Genomic DNA, 16,282 nt, shown 5'->3' on the forward strand with positions numbered 1-16,282 from the left:
GCGACATGCGCACTGTGCCTGGCACGACAGTGTCAGAGGTCACTTCCCTTCGACTTCGGCGCCAGCAATTATGACGCCACACCGGATCCTCGCTGCCGTTCCGGATCCGTGTGGCCTCCCTGTGGTTTTCCATTTTCCGCGCGTGTAGCATTGCGCCACGTGGCGGCCCACCAGGCGAACCGTCATGGCCCAGCGGTTGCCGGCCCATGACCTCCTCTCTCTATTTAAGGGGGCGGTGGTTCCACTTCATCTTCTTCCCCGCATTCGCACTCCCTGAGCACTTCGAGCCCTTGCCCCTGCGCTCCTCTCGCCACCGGTCGACGCCAAGGTCCTTCTCCCCGTCGAGGAAGCTCCGCTGGGCTTTGCCCCGCAGCGCTTCACTGAAGCTTTTCCGCCGCTTCCGTCCTGAGCTCCACCGCGGCACTCCTTCCTCTTCCTCATCTCTGTCCATCTCCGCCGCTTCTCCGGTGGCCATCGCTTTCTACATCTTCCGCCTCAGGTTAGCCTCAACGCCTCTACATTCTCTCCCTTTTGCCTTCCAGTTCTTGGGCCGATAGGGTATTTATCTCTTCTTTTCTTTTGTTTTTTCTCTTACTCGTAGATCTTCGCCAGTGGGTAGATCCGGGGAAACTTGTTTCTAGATAGACTTGAGCTCCTTTTACCGGTATGTCTTCCGGAGAGTACGTTTCTGATTCGCGCCAGCCGGACAATGAGCTACCGACAGGCTTGAAGCCGAGATCGACCGGATGAACGCCTCCCCTTCAGCTCCCGAGGCCGGAACCGGAAAAGGCCAAGAAGCCAGCAGCTCCAGCCAAGCATCCGGCGCGAATCTGGCGGCAGTCACCCGCGGAGCCTGGAAAGGTTCCGACGTGAAGCAGCCGGAGATTGATTGGTTGTACCGCTCCCGGAGGATTCCGGCAGAAGTAGCTTGCCGGCTTCCGCACGGCGAGGTAGAGCCCGCGCCGGAACCCGGAGAATACGTAGTTTTCTCCGCTCACTTCGAGCGTGGTTTTGGCCTCCCGGCCTCTAATTTCTTCTGGGAGTTCCTTGATTTTTACAAACTCCAACCCCATCATCTCCCTGGCAATGCCATTTTTTACCTTTCCTGCTTCGTTTCTTTCATGGAGGCCTACATAGGTCTCCTTCCCTCAAAAGAAGCTTTCGCTCGCTTCTTTGGCCTTCGGATCAATTCGGTCCAAGGCAAGAACATCCTAACCCAAAACCTCCGGTTCAGTGCGGCTCTTGTATTATCAGCGCACGCCAGGGGAGCCCCTTCTTTAAATTCTCCGGTCTGGAGTCATGCCGGGCATGGCAACAGACATTCTTTTATGTGAAGAACAAGGGTACCGCGGATTTTATCAACCTGCCGGCCTACCTACCGGGGACGCCATCGAAAACCAATTGGACGTACAATCCGGGGAACCACCATATTGAAACCAACCGGATTGTTCGCTTCCTGTAGAAGCTCAAGAAAGATACCGACATCTGCTCCGATGATATCATCCGGGCGTTTATCTCTCGCCGGGTGCTTCCTCTCCAGCGCCGGGCTCACAAGATGAGCCAGATGTGCGGCCGCCGTGATCCAACCAAGATCACCGGCTTCCCATTGAGCAAAGAGGACATAGTCCTCAAGGCTAGGCAGATTTGCCAAACTGAGATGCCGATGGACTGGGAGTGGGGCCTCCTTCCTCTCTGCTCCCAGAATCCCCCAACTGCTGAAGTAAGAATTGAGCAATCCGGGTTGTTTTTCCGGTATCTTTTAATGTGTTGCTAACCATCTTTTTTTTCTTTTTTCAGGCCTGCGAGCGTTTTCCTCGCATTGCTGCAGAGGCACTACAAGGCCCCATCCGCAAGCGTGCCTTGGACGAGGAGGATCCGGATCCTCACGCGGTTGGGCACAAGCACAAGATGGGCAGGACCCACACTTCACGCCCCGGTAACTTTTCAGCCGCAGCTTCCGGTTCCTTGGTATTTTATTCTTTCGGTACGTGATACTTTGTCTTTCTGCAGATCTCCCCTCTGCCAGCGCCAACCCACCGATTGTGGAGCACGCCACTCCGCTGGAGGCAATGGTTGGCCAGGAGTTCCTGGATAAACTTGCCTCCAGGGGCCAGAAGAAGAAAGCCCCGGCACCTGAAGCCGGTACGAGTGATGCTCCTCCCCCCAAGCGCTCCCGGAAGGAAATTGTTGCCAGGAAGGAGGTCACGGCCAAGCACTACCGGAAGCGGGAAATGCCGGTTTCTTCCGGGTAAATTTCCGTTTCCACTTTCCTTTTGTTTCATGATTTTTCTTTTTCCGGAAGCTTTTTCTGAACTTCCTTTTTTTTCTTTATCTTTCTAGCCCTCCGCTCAAGATTGCCAAGAGCGCCACCGGCATGAGGCCGGAAGGCACTAAGGGTGCCGCCAGGGCTTCACCTCCACCTCATCCAAGTCCGGTACCATCTGGTGCCGGCAAATCTCCAGCCTCCCCCCGGGGAGGCAACACAAGTACGGGGCGCGCGGCCCCTGAAGCTACAGATCACCGCACGGAGGAGGATTTCTCTTCCCCTCCAGAAGCTCAAGACACTGGCGCCATCAACATCGGCGCCGGCACGGAAGATGCCGGGAGGGCGGAACCTCTGGTTCCTCCCGTCCTGGAGAAGACGACGATATCTGCTCCTTCCCCTTCCAAGTCCGTGCCGGATTCTTCCGCGCGGGCAAGCTCGTCTGGGGCAAAGGATGCACCGGAAGCTCCTGCGCCTCCACCGGCTGCTCCTACCGGCAAGCCAGCCAGCGCCAAGCCTACGCCTCCAGCGCAAGATCCTGCCGCGGTGGTCAGCGCCGCCAGCTCTCCTTCTTCCGGCTCGCGGTCCCTTGTACTGCACGCCGGCCGCGCCGCTCTTGTGGCCGGAGAAACGGCTTCAGCTCAGCTGGGCCGGATCACCGAGCTCACCCGCGGAGGAGCCGATCTGGGCCACCTCGCCGATTACGCCGAGAAGTGGAATCGAGCGGATCTTTCTCCAGCGATGCTCGGCCTGGGGAAGGACAAGCTGCCGGTCATTGATCCTGCCGGCCCCCGGAGCACCAGGCAGCACTTTGGCCGGCTGCGGCGCGCGGTCAAAGAATTTGACACCGCGTGGCATGACGCCAACCACAACGTGGCTGTGAGTTACACAAACTTCACAACTCTTTAAATCTATGCCGGTTTTTACTCTTTCAAGATTATATATATCTTCCCAGTCCCCGAGTTTCGGGTTGAGAGCGCAGCTCTCCGCGCGAAACTTTGTTAGAAAACCAAGAAACCGGCATAGCCAGTACCCGGGCTCCGGGTTGAGAGCGCAGCTCGTAGCACGAAACTTTGTCCATATCAGCATCTTCTTACCGGAACCTTTCCATTTGAACAGGGCACCTTGGACACCCGGAAGCATCTCTTTGAGGAGCTTCTGTGGGAGCACCGGGAGCTTTCCAAGGCCCACATCAAATGCCAAGGTTAGTTTGTTGCGCCTCCGGCTTCTTTTTACCGGTTGCTTCTTTCTTTAAGTACTTATATAAACTCTTTGCACGCCAGCTGTGCCGGAAGCCACCATCAAGGACCTCTCCGACCAGCTCGCCACGCTCAAAGGTATCATTCCCTTTCCGGTTGGTTTCCGCCTTTTTAATCCGCCGGTTTCTTCCTGTTAACATCTTGCTTCCGGATTACAGCTGAAAAGGAGCAGCTTGCCAAGGAGCACCAACAAGCTCTGGATGCTCAGAGGAATTCCTTAATAGGTTCAACCCAGGTTGGTGCTTCCCGAACCAGAAACACCGGCACGTCCACCTCCATACTGTCTACCAGCATAGCTTCTTTCGGTTTGGATCCGGTAGTCCCCGAGTTTACCGGAACAGTCCCCGGGTTTCCCTCGTCAATGTCCATTGGCACAACGTGTGACTCCGGCACAAAGATTGACTCAGACTCCGGACTCGGTTTGACCGATGGCACCCTTAGGTGAGCCAGAGCCACTCCGGAAGGGATTTCCTGCCGGGAGGAGCCCAGCTTAGAAAGCGTATCCGCGGCTTCATTTTCCGCCCGCGGCACATGGTGGAACTCACATCCCTCGAAGAATCCGGCAATCTTTTGCACATGAAACCGGTATGAGGCCATGTTGGCATCTTTTGCGTCCAAATCTCCGGAACATTGTTGCACCACAAGATCTGAATCACCGTAGCAAATGATCCGGTGTGCACCGACCTCTTTTGCGACCTTGAGCCCATGAATTAGAGCCTCATACTCAGCGACATTGTTTGATGCCCTGAAATGTACTTGTAAAACATACCGGAGATGATCTCCCTTAGGTGAAGTAAGAACCACGCCGGCACCTAGACCCTCTTTGAGCTTGGATCCATCAAAGTGCATCTTCCAGTATTCTACTTTCTGTTCCGGTGGTTTGTATTGCGTTTCCGCCCAATCGCCCAGAAAATCAGCCAAGGCTTGTGATTTTATGGCTTCTCTTCTCTCATACATCGGTACATACGGTGATAGCTGAATTGCCCATTTGGCAATCCTGCCGCTAGCATCTTTGTTGCACATGATATCTGAAATGGGTGCCTCGCTTACCACCGTCATGGGGTGCTCTTCAAAGTAGTGCTTAAGCTTTGTGGCGGCAATGTACACACCGTAGGCCATTTTTTGGAAGTGAGAGTAGTTTTGTTTTGAGAGGGAGAGCACCTCGCTCAGGTAGTATACCGGCCTTTGCACGGTTTTTCCTTCCTCTTCTCTTTCTACCACAACCACAACACTCACGACCCGGTTTGTTGCTGCTATGTACAACAGCATGGGTTCCCTTTCCAAAGGTGAAGCCAATACCGGTGTAGTTGCTAGCATTTTCTTTAGTTCTTTAAACGCAGCGTCTGCCTGCGGGGTCCAGACGAAGGTATCGGATTTTTTCATTAAAGCATACAGCGGCAAAGCTTTTTCGCCCAACCGGCTTACAAACCGGCTTAGCGACGCCAAGCTTCCGGTAAACTTCTGCACATCTTTGAGATCTCGCGGTATGGTCATTCTTTCAATAGCCCGGATTTTTACCGGATTAACCTCTATCCCGTGGCTTGACACGAGAAAACCAAGCAGCTTGCCGGCAGGAACACCGAAGGTGCATTTAGCCGGATTGAGTTTCATCCGGAACCTTCGCAAGTTGTCGAATGTTTGCCTTAGATCGCTGATCAAGGTTTCTTTTACTTTAGTTTTTATGACAACATCGTCCACATAGACTTGCACATTTTTTCCAATTTGATCAAACAAACACTTTTGCATACAGCGCTGGTACGTTGCACCAGCGTTGCGCAAACCGAATGGCATAGTGACATAGCAATAAGCCCCGTGCGGGGTAATGAACGCAGTTTTTATTTGATCTTCCTTTTTCAAGGGAATTTGGTGGAAACCGGAATAGGCATCCAGGAAAGACAACAGTTCACAACCAGCGGTGGAATCGATCACTTGATCAATCCGGGGTAAAGGGAAAGGATCTTTTGGGCAAGCCTTGTTCAGGTTGGTGTAGTCGATGCACATGCGCCACACCTTTGCAGCCTTGGGTCTTCTTCCTTTTTCTTTTCGACCAGCACCGGATTGGCCAGCCACTTAGTGTGCAGTACTTCCACGATGAAGCCGGAAACCAGTAACTTTGTTACTTCCTCTCCAATGATCTTCCTCCTATCTTCAGCAAACCGGCATAAAGGTTGCCGCACCGGCTTCGCGTCCTTCCGGACATTCAGAGAGTGCTCAGCCAACTCCCTCGGCACACCTACCAAATCATCACTAGACCAGGCAAAGATGTTCCAATTCTCATGGAGTAAGTTGACGAGCGCGCTTTCCTATGCCTCATTCAGGCCGGCACCGATACGAACGGTACGCTCTGGGTAAGCTGGATCCAACACAATGTCCCTCGTTTCTTTTGTCGGCTTGAAAGCCGGTGAGCCAAGCTGGCCACTCATTGCCGCTAAGTTCAGCTGGGAGGACTGAGCCAGCGCAACTGCGGTTTGCATTCTCCTTTTTTCTTCCGCTATCACCAGCGACTCGGCCAGATTCGATCCGGCAGAAGCAGTTTCCAGCGACACTTTGTAATTTCCCACCACGGTTAAGGGTCCGTTGGGTGCCGGCATCTTCATCTTAAGATACGACGTATGAGTTGAGGCCATGAACACAGCCAACGCCGGTCTCCCTAGCAGTGCATGATAAGGGCTGTCCAGGTCCACCACCTCAAACAGAAGATTTTCCACCCGGCAATTATCGCGTCCCCCAAACGATACATCCACCCGGACTTTTCCCATGGGCGAACAGGACAACCCCGGAACGATTCCGTGGAATGTTGTGTGAGTGGGCTGAAGCATGTTTTCTGTTACGCCAAGCGTGTGCATGGTATGCCGGTACATAATGTTTATGCTGCTCCCATTGTCTATCAGCACCTTGCTGAATTTGACACGAGCCGTTGGCCCATGCATGATTGGGTCCACAACGAGAGCGTAACCACCCGGATTCGGCATGATCTTGGGGTGATCCTTGGATGACCAGGTAATTTCCTGATCTGACCACAGCATATACTGCGGAACTGCCGGCATCACCGCGTTCACTTCCATGGAACGGCGGCGCATACTTTGCTTATCTGTTGGCTCAGTTACGAACACAACACAGCACATGTCCGGATCCTGATAAACATTCCGGCCTAAAGGTGCCGGTGGTGGGGCTTGGTTAATACCTTGTGCCACCTGATGAACTTGTTGTTGCTGCCGGTTCGGCTGAGGGTGTACCGGTAAAGCATTTGCTCCGGTAAGCGAGGGTGGTGGTGGAAGTCTTCTGGCACCATGGTCCCTGGCATCTTTCATCATGCCTCTTTCCATCAATCTTTTTGTCCAGGTGCAATCTTTCGTCAAGTGGTTCGCGGGTCTTGCCGGATTTGGCGTGTGCCACCGGCACGGCTGATCCATTGCGGATTCCATGGTGTACTTCTCATCGTTCTGCCACGGCTTCTTTTCAACCCATTGTTTTTTAGGACCCGCCCACGGCTGCGATCCGGTTTTTTGCCTCTGGCTTCCGCCGGCACCAGAATTATCCTGCACCGCGGCAACTTGCTGCGGGCCATACCTCCGATCCGGAAAATCTTCCCTTCTTTTGTTATGCCGGTTGTCCCGGTATTGATCATGGCGCGGTTGGCTCGCTTGCGCCGGTTCAGCTTGAACCGCCGGTTGCATTGGGTCTCCCAATGCGTAGCTGTCTGCCACACGTATCATTTCTGCCAAAGTTACCGGCATGTTCCTCTGCAGCTTTTGCCACAGCGGTGAACCTCTTCTGCACCCATTGCAAAACCAAGCAATGGCCTGTGCCTCGATTACCCCCTCACAGGAGTTCCTCGCGGAGTTCCACCGGGTCAGGTAATCCCGGTCTGTTTCATTCGAGCGCTGCACGCACAGGGCGAGCTGCTGCGGCCTGTTTGGCCTCCGGTACGTACTGCTGAAATTGCTCACGAAAGCTTCCTCAAAATCTATCCAGCCATTTATGCTCCCTGCCGGCAGGTTGTTAAGCCAAATACGTGCCGGTCCTACCAGGAAGGATGGCACGATTCTTACGGCCCAACGCCGGTTTCCTCCACCTGCGACGGTTCCTCCACCACCAGCGACGTATACCGCGGTAACATAATCCGCAAGCCAATCTTCCGGCTTGGTGGTGCCATCGTATGTTTTTGTGTCACGGGGCAACTGGAAGTTGCGAACCGGTGGTTCCTCTTTCATGATTCACGGGCCAAAGCATTTTGGACCCGGAGGACCTTCTGCCTCGATCATCTCGGATAAGTATACCCTGTCCAGCCTGTGCCTCGCATCCCGGTCTGGCAGGCATCTTTCTCCTAGCCGTATCCCCAAAGGGTTCCGGTAGGCTCCGGCTCTTTCTGCTCCGGAATCAGCCTCATCGTAACGTTCCGGTACCGCGGCTCTTGCCTGCCGGTACCTTGGCGGAGGCATTTCCTCCTCATCATACGCTGCTCTTGCCGCGCGATAATTTTGCCCGGCTTCACCTTTACCGGCATAATTGTTTCCGGCATAACCGTTTCCGGCATAGCCACGTACTGCCCCTTGGCTTTTTCTTCCGGCCTCGTGTTGCCCGGCTTGTTGTTTTCCGGCAAGTACCGGATCATACACAGTCATTTGCTGTGCATTCACATCTTTTTCTCTTCTTCTGTCCGGATGGGGGGACGATGCCTGCCCATGGGACTTGCTTCCGGCATTCTTTGCCGAACGCACCGATTTTGATGCTGCAGCTTTGTTCATTTTAGCAAGCTGCTCAGCATGTTGTTCCTGTATTATGTCAAGCAACTCCCTGACACGATCTTTTTGTTTTGCAAGAGCATCTCCGGTAAGCGAATCACACATCTCTACAGCAGCCCTAGCAGCTTTTATAGTTTTATCCGGGCTACTGTACTTAGGTTTCTCTACAATGCTCAAAGATGCAGAGGCACTCTTACCGGTAAGAATCTCCTTACGCAGATCCTGATCTAGATTGCGAGCTCTAAGCCGGTTTTCCGGTACCCTAGCAGGTTGAGCGCTAACAGAAGCAAAGCCATGAGCAGCGTTATACTCACGCAGGGTTAGGTTCAGCTCGCGTTGCGCCCGGATGATGTCCGCGCCGCCGGAGAGCAGCTTCTGTCGTTGCACCTCCAGCTCCGCCTGAGCCGCTGCCGGGTCGATGTTCTGCGCGATGGGCGTCGCCAGCACGTTCATGGCTGCTTGGAGAGGAGTCTCCGGTGGCGCTGCAGATGTACCCGCAACCTCCTGGTCGCGCTCGGTCGGTGGCTTGGCCGTGCGCGTGGACCTTGTTTGTCCCGCGCCTTCCGCCGCTGCTTCCTTGCCGGCGCCAGCCGTGCCAACCACCAGCACCTCCACGCTGCCGGCGGCGTGGCCTCTGCGAACCGCAGATCTTGGCGGGTCCGGAGCCACCAGCACCGGCGAGAGGCACTGGCGCTCAGGGACGGTGCCGTAGTAGACGCGGAGGCTGCCGAACTCGATGATGTTGCCGTTCTTGGGGAACTTACCTCCGTTGGCGAAGCAGCCCGCGTTGTCGTTGACGAAGTCCAACGAGCCGAGGCGCTGGATGAGACCAGACACCACACGCTCGCCGGAGACGGTGAGGAGGCCCGCCCGAATATGAACTCCAGCAAGCGCCGCTGCTGGCCCCACGGTGGGCGCCAACTGTCGTCGTGGTGAACAGACAGATGCCATGGGATGGCTTGAGTTGGGGCCGAATGTGCGCTAGAGGATTCGAGGGAGGGTTTCCGGAAGGGTAGCCGGTTGCTTTCCTGAAGAACTTGGCCTTGGCCAGAGGTAGAAGAAGAAGAACACACTAACTATTTCTCCCTCAGATCTCTCTATTCCTTGATCACAAGAGATTACAGGTTTGTGAATAGCCTAGAACGGTGAAAAACGTACCCGTGCAAGGGTGTGCCCCCTCTCCTTATATAGGGGAGAGGGTGGCTTACAGGGGAAGAAACCCTAGGAAACCCTAATGGCATCTTTGACTAGACAAACTACTTTACAAAGCCACTTTGGCTACCGGTGACGCCGGTATCTCTTTAATCAGGGGCGCCGACATCACCCGGTACCTTTTACCTCACCTTCTGCTTTTGGCGTCAGGGCTTCGTTTAAAGCTGAAGTGCTTCGCTCATCCTTGTCCTCTAGCTCTGGAGAGAATCTTTGACCATCCTTGCCGACGTGCTACAGTGTAGCCTGTACCGGTACTCCGGTATCTTCTTAGCCAGTTCCGGTATACCCCTCCTGGGATACCGGCATGATTCACTTCACATAGAACCAACCCTTGTTAGCCGGAATAACTTTTAAACCGGTATCCTGATAGTTCAAACCATCCGGTTTGGCATGCCTTTGGCATACCGGGGGTCATCCCCCCAACAGGACGGAAGAAAAGTAATGAAAAATGGGACTTACCCGCCAAGCCGCGGTCGAGCGCGCTGATCTCGTCCACCCAGTGTTTGGCCGTGGCCGTCAGCTCCTCTGAGTTGGAGGAAGAAGAGGACGGCAGGAAAGAGCTTGACGGCGGCGAGCGCGGCGGAGAAGCGTGCGCGGCGGACGGACGACCCCCCGTGGCGGCGAAACGGCTGCATGGCGGCGATGGCCCGGCGGAGCAGCGTGACCGCGTTCGGGTGCAAGGCTCGCCGAAGATCCGCCGACGAAACAGACCTGCGCGAAGAAGTGTGAGGAGCAGAGAGAGAGAAAGGGCGCGGCGCGAGGAAGAAGAAGATGTGTGCGGGGAGGCCTCCTCGGTGCCTCCCCGCCCCCATTTATAGGGCGCTAGGTGAGAGGCGACGTGGGGTCGTGGGCCACGTCATGGGGATTAACTGCGCCCATGATCTCCACCACGCCGCCGGCAGTTACTAGTAACCCCCGTGCCACGTCAGCCACGCCCGCAGAAATTCCGGGGGGACAATGAAGGGACCAGACGAGGCGACGCGACGGAAAGATTCCGTCAGAGCCGGTCAGTCGGGGCTCAGGCCTCGAGGCGGCGGAGACTCTGGCGCGCCCAAGCCGCAGCCGGACGTTCTCCACGGAGGCGGCCCACGCTCTCCCGACAAGCCGGAGACATCTCTAGCACTTACAAAGATCAAATCCGCGAAACCAAAGCGGCGTCCGGCTCCAGAGCAGCCGGATGAAACATGCCGAAGGAGGGCGCAGCCGGCTGAACGAGAATTCTCAGCCAGCCCCTCAAGTGCTTCAACGACTAAATGTCCAGGAAAAATCTGCCCAGGTCCTTCTCTACGTAGGACCTCGCCAGCTTCGGGGGCTAATGTCGGGGGGAAGACCCCGGGTATGGCAAAGGACTGGGAACAGCTGGCTCGAGGCCGGCTGGCCCACGGCAAAGGCTGGCTGAGGAGCAGCCGGCTGGAGCCGTGGCCGGTTGCCTTGCAAGCTGGCTGACCCCAGGTCTACGCTGGTCCAGTCATGGCCGGCTGCGCTATGGCTGGGCCGGCTTCTACGAGCCATATCCTGCTCGGCTTCGTTCTCCCTGACCGGCTCCAGGCTGGTGAGCCTTGCAGGAGAAGGCTTCGGAGGGGCTATCCAGGTTCAATAAGTCTATGCTAAGCTCATCTCCAGTGTAAAGTTGGGGGGCACTGTGGAGCAATAGTGCCCCTTGCCAGAGATTCCCGCCTACGTCACGGCTGCAGGGCGACCGGCGGAGACAGCGGGCGCCCAGCGCACGTCGCTCGGCCAGTCCCGTCTCCGCTGACCGTGGCGGGAAGACGGATGTGACGCCCACGACCGGTGACGCCGCCCCTCGTCAGGGTGCGGGAAAGCCGGAGCCGGCGGGCCCGGCCAGTAGGTTATAGGGGCCTCTCTGTAAATGTAACTGGCATTATATAAGCCACACCACCCCTCTCGTGCAGGGAGACGACGGACGATCGATCATTTCACATTCTCATACCTAGCACCGCTCGGGGAGAGAGACCTTCGTCTACCTCTAGCCTCCCCCCGGCAGCCGGATACAGCTCCAGGAGCACCATTGTACTGTGATATCTCTTATACACTCTAGAGTAGGAGTACGGGTGTTACCTCCATACGAGGGCCCCGAACCTGGGTACGTCGCCGTGTCGCTCGTAGTCATACCCGCATCCGGAAACCGCCATAGACCATACAGGAACCGCCTAACTTAAGCCACCCTATGGCATATGCCATGACGATACCACGACATTTGGCGCCCACCATGGGGCCTTCAGCGTCTGCGGCTGGTGTCTTCTTCCGGACGGGCCTCACCACCACCACCAGCGAGCGAGTTGCTTCAGGCTTGATCTGGAGATTCGGCTCCCTCGACTGCGTCAGCGACAACGCTGGCTGCTTCGCCGACAGGCCCTTCCCTGCCGGCGGCAGCTGTCAACACCCAGATTTTTAAGTCCAAATGCCTATTATACCATACATCGCAATCCCAGGAATATTGTTTTTGCGAGACATAATAGATTGATATCACAAAACATCATTCATTACAAACCATAATTGTCTTACATCAAAGGATCACATGATCCAGTCTTACAATAACAGTTGATCTAATGATCAATTACAAAACACATAGCGGAAGAAACGTAGTAGCGGTCCATCTGTTCCACAGGCAACGCTTGACGTCAGGAGTAGTCCTAGTTATCATAGATGTCATGCTGTCCATCCTCTTGGTACTGGTGCTCCTCTTCATAGTCTAGCCATTTGAATAGCCAGGGACAAAGCCATGAGTACTTTAAAGTACTCGCAAACAAATACTAGTGTAAGCACTATCAACTAGAGCAAGGGGGTTCTAAGCTCTAGGTTCATTTGCATAAAGCCAGTTTTATTTCGTAAGCCCTTAGTAGTAAAAGACTCTTATTTGCCTAACTAACTCAAGTGGGAACATTAGTGTCATTCCCACAACTCTGTTGTGATCAAGTCAAATTCACCTTTCAAGTCACAAGTCACCAGTCATATGTCACCTTTTGAAAATGGTCTGATGACGGAACAGTATGGCCTTTCCAATCATCCATAACCGTGGACACGGCTATTCGAATAGTTTTACACTCTGCAGAGGTCGCACACTTTTGCCACAACATTTGCAATAATCCGTCAGGGTTAACTGGCCCTGATTTATCACACTCCGTGTGCGGACTACCAACCATAACCTTTCACTTACATACCCTAGTACAGGCACCTCTCCCCATGAGCTTGGCCTCCCAGTGATGCCAATCTGCCATCCTAGGAACTGCACAGGGCTTGGGTAGGACAGTCACCTCATTTCACGTCATTTCACTTTCAACGGAGGCAGCCTCAGCCTAACCCCTATGACGCTTGTTCAGAGGGAGCCCATACTAAAATACATAAGTTTCCAGTTAAGCCTTATCCAGATTCAGGTATTGTGGGGGTACTTTCAAATTGGAATGGTATCGCATCCGAACCCAACCATCAGTTTTTGTAAAATTCACCATGTCATTCACAAGTCATATTCACCTTCAAAATCTTTCAATAGAATGAATCATCATTCCAAGGTTTTCAAAGTCATTTGATTCACATGTTTCCCATCTAGAGTAGTCAATTTTAGTTTAGCACTAGCAACTAGCCATGAGGGGTGCTAACTAACTTGTAGTTCTCTAAGCTAACTTGGATACTCTTGTAATACTTCATATCTAGACCCAAGTGAATTATGAACAAAATAAACTTTGATAAACCAAAGTAAAGCTTGTAAGAATAAAACTTGGGATTGGATCCTTAAACACAAAATAATATTGCAATGATGCCTTGCTCTAGTAGAGCTTTGCATTAGGGTAGCTTGGTAATAGCTTGCAATAATATAGCTTGCCTTGATTGGTACAGTGATCAAAGTTTTCTTCTTCTTCCTCGTAGTAGACCTCCTCCTCCTGGTAGTCCTCGGTACTAGCATCTATAAACGGATACGAGGTATACAATCACCAAACAATTCTTAAGGGCTAGGCTAAACACACAAATGGTTCACACAAGCTATTCTAGCATCACCTCCTCATTCACATGGTGGTTGACTTTGTTTCCTTTTTAATAAAAATAATTTCCTCTCATTGAACCTTGTTAAGATTTAATTTCCTCAAATGATAAAGTATGAGATCATGTTGACCAAAGTCACCACTTCATATTCATCCATTTGGGAAAATGATTTAAATGAGATACTACATCTCATACAATTTCAATACTACCTTGGAAAGGATTTAATATTCTCAAGTAATAACATATGAGGTCATGAAGACCAAGGTCATCATCTCACATTGAATTACTTGAGAAAGTGATTTAAATGAGAGGCTACCTCTCATACAATTTGAAATACTATTTTTGAATAATTTAAAATGAGCTAGAAATGGCCACATAGCCACTATTTGAATCTAGCCCATGATCATGTAAACAACTATGTTATGTTTTTACATAATCAATTAGACAAAATGAAATGTGATTTTTGAGAGTTGGAATCAACTCAAAATCATTTATGGTTGATTTTTAATAATTGTTTGAATTTGAAAAAGGCTCTGCCTTGTTATTTTTAGTACAAGTGATCTACAATGAATTTGGGTTTGATACCAGTGGGGTTGGTTAGAGCTATTCATCTACTTTCACACAAAATTGGATTCACTCCAATTGGATTGGTGGATTTTGTTTTATTCAAATTTTAGCAAAGCACCAGTATTTGAATTTAGACTAAACGAATTAAATCGAGTTTGAATTAACGGGCTTGGCGGGAAACTAACTGGGCCAGCGAAAAAGGAAATGGGCTGGCCCAGATGGGCTACCACGCGGGACACGAGTGGCCTGACGGCAGGGTCCACTCGTCAGTGTCTATTTAGCTAGCCCGAAACGGTACGCATCGTGAGCTATTGGATTAGAACGCGATCCAACGGCGCGCAGTCATCGTCATCTCCGACGAGACCCTACCCTGGCCGCGACGGTGGTGGGGGGTCGGCGGCTCACCTGGGCTCCGGCGAGGGTCGGCGTTGGCGGCGCTTGACGTGGAAGACGATGGCGAGGCTTCTGGTACCGGCGGCTTCTCCAGGGACAACTCCAATCGACGGCGAGCTTGCAGGGTGCTGGCGGGGCTCCGACAGGAAATTGGGGCGGCTCTGGGGGCAATGTGGAGGGGGAGGTGGTCGAGGAAGCTCAGGAGGGAGAGGGGAAGCGACTGGTGTGCTCAGAGGATGAAGGGGAGGCTCCAATTTATAGGGTCGAGGGGTGGCCGAGGCGCACAGGGCAGGTCATCGACGGCGACATTGCTACAGCGGCTCCGAGGAGTGGGCGTGGATGCAGAACTGTTCCTGGCGTCATGGCGGTCCTGGTGCGCGTCGTTGTGCAGCAGGGGATGGACGGAGTGGCTCGGGCAACGTCGTCGTCCTCGCAGTACCATGGCGGTGAGCGTCGACGATGGCGTCTGCTACAGGGCGAGTGCGGGCCAGTGGGGTTGTCCAGGAGGGAGCAGATGGTGTGGTGATTGAGCGTGCGAGAGGAGAAGGCGAGGGACGGACGGATGCAACAGGGCGAGCGTGCGCACTGGCGCATCCAGTGTCGTGCGCGTGCGCGCTCTGGCATGGCCTGGGCATGTCTGGGCGCGTACGGGCGCGTCGCGTTCTGAGCTGTGCACATCTCCTTTTTGACTAGGGCAAGTACACGCGTGCTCAGTGGAGTGTGGTGAGTCTCTTTGACAAAGTGAGGGTGACCATAGAGAGAGGGAGATGATGATGGCATGGTGTTGGCATGAGTGCTCGGCATGGTGTGGTACATGATGATCTCATGCAATACTGTGTGTCTCCAGGCCTGGCATCGTGCAATGAGTGAGAGAGAGGACTAATGGTGACATAGGGTTGATGGTTAGGGCAAAAATATGCTGGATATTGAGGTGTGTGGAGTTGGCAGAAGGTTGCACACAAGGTGTTCGACCAAATGGCCGCAAGATAAATATTTTTGAATTTTGCAAAGATTTTTGGTGGAGTTGATTCAAATAATATTTGGCACAAGTTGGTGGTGGTGGTGTGCAAAATGAAGCTGGTTTGAGAAAATCCAAAATGGGGATGATCTTGTTTCTGATTTGATGTTGCCACTTTGCACTCTTATATTAAGCAATGGAGAAAGATTTTGCTATGTTGGTCTTTACCAAAGTTGTTCATCTTGATGAGGTCTTGGATGAGGTGCAAAGAGTTGAGAGAGTTTGGTTTAAGAATCTCTTAATCCAGGGGCTCAAAGTGGGTAAGATGCTAAAATTTGCACAACTGACCATTATCACATGTAACTTGGAAATTTCTTTTCTTTTCTTAGTGGTTTGATTTTCTTTGATCCAATTGAGGTTGTTGAGTGTTGAAATGGTATAGGGTGGTGTTTCAAATCTGTCAAACCAAGTATTGAGGTCAATTGCTCAAATTTGCAATTTTGCCATTCCCTTTCATTTACCTCTATGGATTTTTTTTTCTTTTGTTTCACCTTGGATTTGAATTGTTGAGTACTAGGTAGGGTTTATTAATGTTTTCAAATCATTGTCACAAAGCAAGATATGGCACAGGCCTTCATTTACAAATATGGCCATAGGCTTATATGTGGGGTTATTCTTATTTTCTTTTCTTTTTCTTTATTTCTCCTTGATCCAAATGATCAAGGTTTAGGGTTTAGTTGGGTTTAACAATGGTTCACAACCATTTTGGTAAAGTAAAAAGGCATAGGTCAAGATTTGTAAATCTGGCCATAGGCCCACATATGCTTTCTCTTTTATTTGGTTTTCTTTTTATTTGTTCCTCTTTGGTTTTGAGAAGGGTAGGGTT

Source organism: Lolium perenne, chromosome 6 (genome assembly GCF_019359855.2).
Source record: "Lolium perenne isolate Kyuss_39 chromosome 6, Kyuss_2.0, whole genome shotgun sequence".
In the NCBI taxonomy this organism is placed as follows: domain Eukaryota; kingdom Viridiplantae; phylum Streptophyta; class Magnoliopsida; order Poales; family Poaceae; genus Lolium; species Lolium perenne.